Source organism: Thalia democratica, chromosome 6 (genome assembly GCF_965202585.1).
Source record: "Thalia democratica chromosome 6, ktThaDemo2.hap1.1, whole genome shotgun sequence".
NCBI lineage: Eukaryota > Metazoa > Chordata > Thaliacea > Salpida > Salpidae > Thalia > Thalia democratica.
Genome location: NC_139170.1, coordinates 10,318,433 through 10,328,326, shown reverse-complemented (window position 1 = coordinate 10,328,326; position 9,894 = coordinate 10,318,433). Strand labels below are relative to the sequence as shown.

Below are 9,894 nucleotides of genomic sequence, written 5' to 3'. Positions count from 1 at the left end.
ATAAAATAAAACTATAAACAATAAAATATAACAAAAACTGAGTTTAATTTATTGTAAAAATTGCAAAGTACTTTTACAGTGTTTTTCAGTGATTTTTACTATTCAAACATTGTTTTATTTCATATTAAATATTTTAATAAGAAAATTAAATGAAGCTTGTACTATAAACAACCTTGAAGAAAATTAGAAAACCTGGAGGAAAGTTATAAAAAAACTAGTGGCCACCCTGTATAGATATTGAGCTTAATAAAATGTGAATTAAATTACTAAAGTTGAAATTTCATTATGATTAAGTTAAATGGTTTTAGAATTTAAGACCCTTGAATATACTTTTTAAAATTCAGTAACTTACTACTGATGAATTTAAAAGCAGTATAAAATTTCAATAAGTTTTTTGATAGGGGTGGAAATAAAAACACCTGATTATATTTAGCATAATAAAATGTGAAAAAATACTATTTTAGAAAGATGTGCATGATCTCTTCAAATATAATTTGCCTTTTTATTTAAAATGTTAGACTTAATTCCTTGCTTGATTCAATAAATTTTAATTTCACAATCTGGATATTTAATTTTTTTTTTTAATTTATAAGAATGTAATGTATGTTTTTTCCATGCAAGGTGGCCACTAACTTGAAATCTTTAGAAAACCTGTAATTTGACAAATTAGGCTAAAAAAACCTGGAATTTGACTAAGCCTGAAAACACCTGGAATTTTGGTAAAAAGTCACTGAAAATTTTGGAATTTCAAACAACTTATACATTTTAAGTAATGAAACTTCAATAACATAAAATATTAGTCATATAGATAGGGTTGCCAAAAAACCTTGAGTCCTGGAAAAGCCTTGAATTTAACAATTGAGACTAAAAAACCCTGGAATTAAAAAAAAAAAATACCAGGAGTTGTAAAAAATTCTTACATGTTCATTATTAAAATTTTAATTTGTTCCAAAAATTCTACCATACAAATAAAATAAAATTTGTTATCATCAAAATAATTTTTTTATTAAAAAACACATTTAAGGTAACTTTACAGAATCTTTTCAATGTTTTTAAATTAGCTTTAAACTAAAAATAGACCCAAAAATGTGTACTTTTAAAAACCTGGAAGAAATTTCTCAAAATTTGTCAACCCTGTATAGATAAAAAATTTTTGTTATCATCAAATTTTTTATAATTATGAAACAGATTTGAAGTAGCTTTACAGTGTTTTTTTAATGTTTTATACCCTAAACTTAATTTCAAACTAAAAATAGACTAAAAACAAGTTTTTTCAAAAACTTAGAAGAAACTTTGAAAACCTTAAGGAAATTTGCTAAAAACCAGTGGCTTTTCTGTCCATCAACTCTTATATATAACCATTCACCTTTCTATAATTAGCATTTCTCTGTTGACTGTTGAGTATTTGATAGTTTTTACATGTTTAAAGTTCAAAAAATATTGAATTGTATTCTATTATAAAATAAACACCCAGAATGTATAATTAACATATTCATGATTTAAAGTATTTTGTTTCTATTAAAAAGACCATTAAAATTTCAATTACTATACAGTTACTTAATTTTTTTTAATGAAACTTTTTTACTAATATTTTACTTGAAAAACATTTGATAGCAAAATAAAAAGCTTTAAATAAACTTATGTTAAATTAAATGGAAGTAATAAAGAGGTTGGTAAACAATTAAAAAAAAGTTTGTTATGAATTGTTGTTTTGGATTTTAAAAAATAAACACTGTTATAAATTTATAATTATGTCATACACATTTAGCTGAAAGCAAATCATCAGGTACAAAAAACAATGATCCAAAAAGTTTCATGTAGATAAGTTTATAACAGATAGTTATTATTTATAAAGAAATACTAGCTTTTTAACAATTATAGCTAATTAGTACTTTAGAAAAAAGGGAGCACATTAAGTAACCTGTTTAAAAATTCAATTGTGGTGTTAGAAATATAAGTATGTAGGACAAAGTTATACTAAATTAAACTGAATTTTTCCTGTACAATAATTACTATTTACCAAAAGTCTAAGGATGCATCAGGGTGTTTTTAAACTCTTGAATATTTATTCATAAAGTCTCAGGATCTTTCGAGATTTCTTAAGATCTCACGCCAGATTTTTCTAGATTTATTCAAAGGTTTTGTTTAACTATTTTGTTATTATTTGTTGATTTTAAAAGCTTTAAATTTTTTTCGGAAAAAAAAGTAGGATAATTCAAAACAGTTTTTTTTACTGAAGACTGACAAACCTGGTTTGATTAAAAAATAAATAAAACAATACTTCATTTAGAATAGATTCCTAGGAAGGAGTTTTCAGCATACTAAATAAAAAAATTAAGATACCAATTATTACATTTTATAAAATTGTCTAATTTTTTTGGTATAGTACTAAAACAGAAATAAAATATTTTTTTTTCAGCCAAAATTCACAGTAGACCAGATCCGTGCGATCATGGACAAGAAGCGTAACATTCGTAATATGTCTGTTATTGCTCACGTCGATCACGGAAAATCAACCCTCACTGACTCACTTGTCAGCAAAGCTGGTATCATTGCTGGTGCCAAGGCTGGTGAAGCCCGTTTCACTGACACCAGAAAGGATGAACAAGAACGTGCTATTACCATCAAATCCACGTAAGTTGAAAAATTATGATATGTCATTTATTAGTTTTTATTGAAAAATTAGATATACAATATGATTAACGTACTATAACAAAAGGCTCTAACAAACTATAGACAAATACTGTAATTACTAGATTATTGGTTATTTTAAAATGGTTTTAAGGCTCTTAGCAAAAACGCTTATCTAGTATTCATAGACTTAACTTCATATTCAATCTTGAAACAATTTATAAATTTCTCACTTATTGTAGTTTAAAAATATGAATCTAGTGATCATTTTGTAAACATTTTTTACCTTTAAAATATTTCAATATTAAGTGAAATTCAACTATTTTTTTTCTGTAGAACAATTATTAGTACCATTGTAGAAAAAAATAAAAAATTTACAGATGTCGATTAGAAGTAGATATATTTTATCTCTACAAATTCTCATAAGTAGAGTACAAAGCTAACAAGAGATAGAATTTTATAAATTTATATAGTAACCAAGTACTCATAGAGTAATCAAAAGATTAATACAAGACCAAAGCAATTTGTAACAATTAAAATCATATAAATTCACTAAATTATATTTAATATACAGTAAATACTAAAATAATACATCAATATAATGACAATAAAACTTATAGAGTATTACGAAAATAAAGAAAAGTTTCCTTAAAAAAATACAATTAGCTCCTAGTTAGATCAAATCGAAAACATTATAATTTTAAAAAATGTGTGTCAAGTATATCTTATTGTATAGTTTATAATTACTGGTCACTTAAGTTAGAATATTTTATTTCATTAAATAAGTTAATATCTTTAATTTTATTATTGAAAAAATACTTATAATATAAAATACTTTAAGATACTTATAACTAAATCTTAAAAGGAAAGGATGAAATTGTTAATTACCAGTACTACTTGTAAATAGCTTTTAGTGAACAAGCAAACACATGCATCTTAATTATTTTATTACATTTATCAAATTAGTTTTATAATTTATACACAACTCTAAATATTTATTTAATTCTACAGTGCCATCACCATGTACTATGAGCTTTCTGATGCTGATATGGAATGGATCAAACAAGAAAAAGACGGAAATGGTTTCTTGATCAACTTAATTGACTCCCCCGGGCACGTCGATTTCTCTTCTGAGGTAACTGCTGCCCTCCGTGTCACTGATGGTGCTCTTGTCGTCGTTGATTGTGTCTCAGGTAAGTATTTTTGGCTTAAAATAAGTTGAACTACAGAACAATAATAGATTTTGAAAAATTAATTAAAAGAAAATTAATTAAAGTTTTTCTAAAACTACAGACAAATGTGGCTTATAATTAAAATCAATTCTGTATATTTTTATGATAGTCTTCAATAAGAAAATAAAATTATTAATAGATTTGTACTTAAAGGCAAATCTTTCAAATAAAATGAGATATTGATAATTTATTTTGCTAGTTCTGCTTTAGAAATTATTTTGATTATAAACAACTACACATACCCTGCATTTATAAATTTAATAATAAAAACTCTTATGATTTTCCAAATATATAGTTAAGACAAAAAACTTAACAGGTGTCTGTGTCCAGACCGAAACTGTATTGCGTCAAGCTATCTCTGAAAGGATCAAGCCAATTGTTTTCATGAACAAAATGGACCGTGCACTTTTGGAGTTGCAACTTGATGAGGAGTCTTTGTACAAGACTTTCAAAAGGATCGTTGAAAACATAAATGTCATCATTGCCACTTACAATGATGAAGATGGCCCAATGGGAAATATTCAGGTAAATAATCTTTCAAAGATCAGCGAATAGAAGTATTTGAAGACTAATACTGTAATTGATAGATAAAAATAAAAAAATATGATACTGTAGTTTGCCAGTTCTGCTGCAGAAAATATTTTGGTGATAAAAAATAACATAAATCGTGATTAAACTAACTATAAAATAAAAATTATTAATTGAAAAATCTGTTATTTAAATTTATCATACTACAGGTCAGCCCAGAGAACGGTACAGTTGGTTTCGGATCCGGTCTTCACGGATGGGCCTTCTCTTTGAAACAGTTTGCCACAATGTATGCCAGCAAATTTGGTATTGATGTGCAGAAATTGATGAAGAAGCTTTGGGGTGACAATTGTTTCAACCCTAAGACCAAAAAATGGAGCAAGTCCATGAAGGACGGCTACATCAGAGGTTTCTGTATGTTTGTCCTCATCCAATTTACAAGGTGAGTTTATGTTATCTAACACTCATAATTTTTAATGTAGTCAAATAGAGTTAAGTTTTTAGAATGGTCTTCAATAAATTTCTAAATATCAAGATAAGTTATTTTAACAATTTGTCTAGTACAGAATATGTTATTTAGAAATGTTTAAGAATACTTGTAATAATTTATTATAAACAGGCTGAGTAATAATTGTTTAAGTATTAATTTAAAAAATTTTTGATGTGGGTTTAAATTCATTTAATGTACTTTTGCAAAACTCAATCTACTAATAGGCTTTTATAAGTTTCAAAAAATTCTGATTTGCACTAAATATTAACCCAATATAAATGTTAAATAAATATGTATATAGGCCACACAAGCTATCATGAATGAAGACAATGAACAAATTGATAAACTGATCGCAAAGACTGGAGTCGTTATGAAAAATGAAGAAAGAGCAAAGGTCGGAAAGCAACTTCTTAAGGTCAGTTATAAATTAAATTATTAATTTATGTTTTTAGAAAAATAACTTTAAAAATTTAGATAACATGTAGTAATCAAGGTTGATTGGTTTTACTTTATGAAAATTACAATAGAAATTCAGCGTACCGTACATGATCCGTTGAATATTTATTGAATTAAAAAAGTACTTGTCACGTTAAAATGTTGAAATTAATACTTGCCAAAGTATATATGAAATCTATTAAATTTTTTTGATAATTCTCTATATACCTGTATGATTTCGAAAACCTGTGTATGACTATTTAAAACTTAGTTAAGTTAACCTAAATGTTGTTGATGATGTAACTATTTAACGGATATGGGTCTAAATCAATTTTGTAGACACTCTAAATACTGAAAACAACATATCTATATAAATTTATTTTGAAAATTACGTAGCTTATTATAAAGTAAATTTTTTACAGACTTTCATGAGACACTGGCTCCCAGCTGGAGACACTCTCCTTGAGATGATCACCATCCATCTCCCATCACCTGTAACTGCTCAAAAATACAGGTAATAACAAGTATTGAAAGTTAAGATTTTTCAAATAAAGCTTAGTTAAATTACACTTGAAGGTTTCCATTGAACACAAGTGTAAAATAACATTACTAACTTGAATAGTTTAAATTAAAATAAAATAACAAAACAGTTCATATAATACATATTATCTTTTATATTAATTTTTGAATAAAATAAATGTTTAGTAAAAAATGATGATACTGTAATTTGCCAGTTCTGCTTCAGAATTTATTTTGGTGATAAACGATTACATGCATCCTGATTTTCAAAAATAACATTAATTTTATCCTCTAATGCTTAAATACAATTATCTTAAACAATTGACCTAATTTTCAGAGGGGAACTCTTATATGAAGGACCCCAGGACGATGAAGTTGCAGTTGCCATCAAGAACTGTGACCCCAACGGACCCCTTTGCATGTACGTCAGCAAAATGGTACCGACCTCTGACAAGGGACGTTTCTATGCCTTCGGACGTGTGTTCGCAGGTAAAGTTTCTACTGGACAGAAGGTCAGGATTATGGGACCAAACTACGTCCCAGGAAAGAAAGAGGACTTGTACGTCAAGCCTATCCAGAGGTTTGTTGTTGGCTTGTTTTTTTTAGTTGACCTTAACTTATAATCATTATAGTTAAGCAATTGAATATATTAGATGACAAGATAAACGCACAAATGTTAATCGCTTTAAAGAGTTTAAGTCTAGCTAGTAAACTGGAAAGTTATGTGAAGATCAAAGTACAATCTAAATTCTAAACAAGTGTTTTAAGACTTACACATTCATTCTAATTTGGTTCAAACATTAGTAGAACTTTTTATTTTAATGTGTTATCAAGATTTGACCATTTTAATTATAAATTGCGAAACATAACTACCAGTTGATCTATAAGATATATTTGTATGTGCTATGATGACTACAGTATACTCGTTAATCTTAAACTAATGATTGACATGTGGAAAATAATTCATCCTTTAACTGAGCACATATTACATATTTAATCGTCATTTTTAAGTTCAAGCACAATTTATAAATTTTATCCTTTTCTAAACACAGAACCATTCTTATGATGGGACGTTACATTGAAGCCATCGAAGATGTTCCTTGTGGTAACATTTGCGGTCTCGTAGGTGTTGATCAGTACCTTGTAAAAACTGGTAAGTTAATAGTGCCTTAGTTCATGAATTTTTCTAGACTAACCAAAAATATCAATAAAGTATTCAAGTTTTGTTTAAAAGTTAAACTTTATTAAATATAAGTAATTAAAAATTTGCCAGTTCTGCTTCAGAATATACATTGGTGATAAACAATTACATGCATCCTGATTTCTAACAAAAAATGCATAACATATAAAACATGCATTTCTACAACCTTTACCTGTTTAATTGCTATTTCCAGGTACCCTTTCCACATCTTCCACCGCCCACAACATGAAACAGATGAAATTCTCTGTCTCACCTGTTGTCCGTGTCGCCGTTGAAGCCAAAAACCCCTCAGACTTGCCCAAATTGGTCGAAGGTCTCAAACGTCTTTCCAAATCCGATCCTATGGTACAATGTATCATTGAAGAATCTGGTGAACACATCGTTGCTGGAGCAGGTGAACTTCACTTGGAAATCTGTTTGAAGGATTTGGAAGAAGACCACGCTGGTATCCCACTCAAGGTTTGTGTATAAATACCATTTAGTATATTAAGACTTAACTAGTTTGAACTAACTAAACTAGGTTGAAAATATCCAAAACAACGAGTTAGATGTATGTTTAAAATGATGTTATTATTTATCGGATATGGGTCTGAAATAAAATGACGACAATCCTAAATGCTGAAAACAACATGCTTGATATACTAAAACTCGAAATTACAAATTAATCTAATACAATTTTTATTGTTCTACAGAAATCTGATCCAGTCGTGTCATACAGAGAAACAGTTACTGAACAATCAGACCGTATGTGTTTGTCCAAATCACCCAACAAGCACAACAGATTGTTCATGAAAGCCAGACCATTGCAAGAAGGTCTCCCTAAAGACATTGATGATGCAATCCCAGAATGTAACCCAAGAACTGATCCAAAGGTAAGCAAAAATGACAGTATAAATTGAAACAATTTATGTTTCTAAAACAAATATTAAACCTTACTTGAAATATATAAAAGTTGTATTAAAGTAAACAAAAAATTTTGAATCAAGTCTTGTTTAAGTCACCAATAAGCAATTTAAAAACTTAAGTGCTTTTATATAATACAAGAAACTGTTATGGTATCATATACAACGTGTAAGCTAAACTACAACGCTAAACTATGATTTTGAAATATTAAGTCAAATTGTTTTTATTTTTTATAGATTCGAGGACGTTTCCTGGCCGATAAATACGATTGGGATATCAACAACGCCCGTAAAATTTGGGCTTTCGGACCTAATGTCAATGGGCCAAACTTGCTTGTGGATTGTACCAGGGCTGTCCAGTACTTGAGTGAAATCAAGGATTCTGTCGTTGCTGGTTTCCAATGGGCTTCTAAAGAGGTAACTAGTATTATATTTCCAACAACACAGCTTTAAAAAAGGTGTTAGTAGATAGTAAAAGTAAAAAAAAGTAAAAAAAAAAGATGATACTGTAATTTGCCAGTTCTGCTTCAGAATTTATTTTTGTGCTGTGCAATTACATGAGCCCTGATTTTTAAATAAAATTCTATTTCCTTTTGAAATACACATTAAATATTTATTAAATTTTGTTCTTATTACCAGGGAGTCTTGTGCGATGAGAACATGAGAGGTTGCCGTTTCGATCTTTATGATGTGGCACTTCACGCTGATGCTATCCACAGAGGAGGCGGTCAAATTATCCCAACCGCTCGTCGTGTCCTTTACGCTTGTCAGCTCACTGCTAAGCCAAAACTCCTTGAACCTGTTTTCTTGGTTGACATTCAGTGTCCAGAGAACGCTGTAGGAGGAATCTACGGAGTTCTTAACAAAAGGAGAGGTCACGTCTTTGAAGAGTTCCAACAACCAGGAACTCCTCTCTTCCAGGTCAAGGCTTACTTGCCTGTCAACGAGTCTTTCGGTTGGTTTTGGTTGCTAATATAAAGTTTTACAATTTGATTAAATTTTACTAATTTGCTCAACTCACTTATTTCAAACAGGATTCACTTCTAAACTCCGTGCCGGCACTGGAGGTCAGGCTTTCCCTCAGTGTGTCTTCGATCATTGGCAAGAACTCCCAGGAGATATGGAAGATCCCAATAGCAAGCCCATGCAGATTATAACTGAGACCAGAAAGAGGAAGGGACTTAAGCTTGAAGTTCCCCTATTGGACAAATTCTACGACAAATTGTAGAGTGGATTTTCTAGTACATTTAGGCAATTTTATTTTTACGTCTTGCAATATTTTTAGTTTTAGGCTTTGCAATAAACATACTTCTGAACCTGCCCTAATTGAATCGTTCTGTTTTTTTTTTGTTGTACAATGAAAACGTAAATTTAATTATACTTTCGAAATTAATTTGATCTTAAAAAACTTTGTAAAATGAGTTTTATACACAGACAAAACAGTTTTATTCTTTGTTTTCGAATATTGTTTTTATTTACGGTCGTCAGCTAAGTTTTATTAATTTTAATAAGAATGGTTTGAATTTATAATTTATGTTGTTAAGTTTACCAAATTTCTTCATAGATAGATAGGTTTTTTATGTTTGATAATCTACTGTGAAAATAATGATCTTTACATAAATTATAAAAAACTTATAAATTGAATAAAAAAATATCTTTCTCTTTTTCAGTTAAAAGTCCAGCAAAAAATAGATTCTTCAATTTTCAAAATGTTATAACTAATTAAGTAAAACTAAAAAAAAAACTACTTAAATTAGTTTTTAAACGGATCTTAATTCTTCAACTCGTCTCTTTATATACAAGCAAAAAGATTTACTTAAACAATTTATGTTTAAATGAGTTGAATATTTGATTTTATTACTAAAAATTTTAGTTTAAACTTAGTTTAGCTGTTGTGGAAAAATTTTATTTATAGTAAATTTGGAATTACAAAATACATAACATGCACCTAAAAAA

The 9,894-nt window shown here is 28.5% G+C and overlaps 1 pseudogene across 1 annotated transcript; it reads left to right on the top strand.

The window, feature by feature from the left end:
- Positions 1-2,431: 2,431 nt before the first annotated feature.
- LOC145837777 (eukaryotic translation elongation factor 2-like) lies at positions 2,432-9,166 on the top strand (annotated as a pseudogene). The gene is made up of 13 exons (XR_014370018.1): positions 2,432-2,634; positions 3,643-3,824; positions 4,180-4,388; positions 4,601-4,833; positions 5,183-5,296; positions 5,739-5,830; positions 6,173-6,415; positions 6,888-6,988; positions 7,230-7,495; positions 7,729-7,908; positions 8,176-8,355; positions 8,578-8,893; positions 8,973-9,166. The product of XR_014370018.1 is annotated as a eukaryotic translation elongation factor 2-like (transcript).
- The last annotated feature ends 728 nt before the right edge of the window (positions 9,167-9,894 follow it).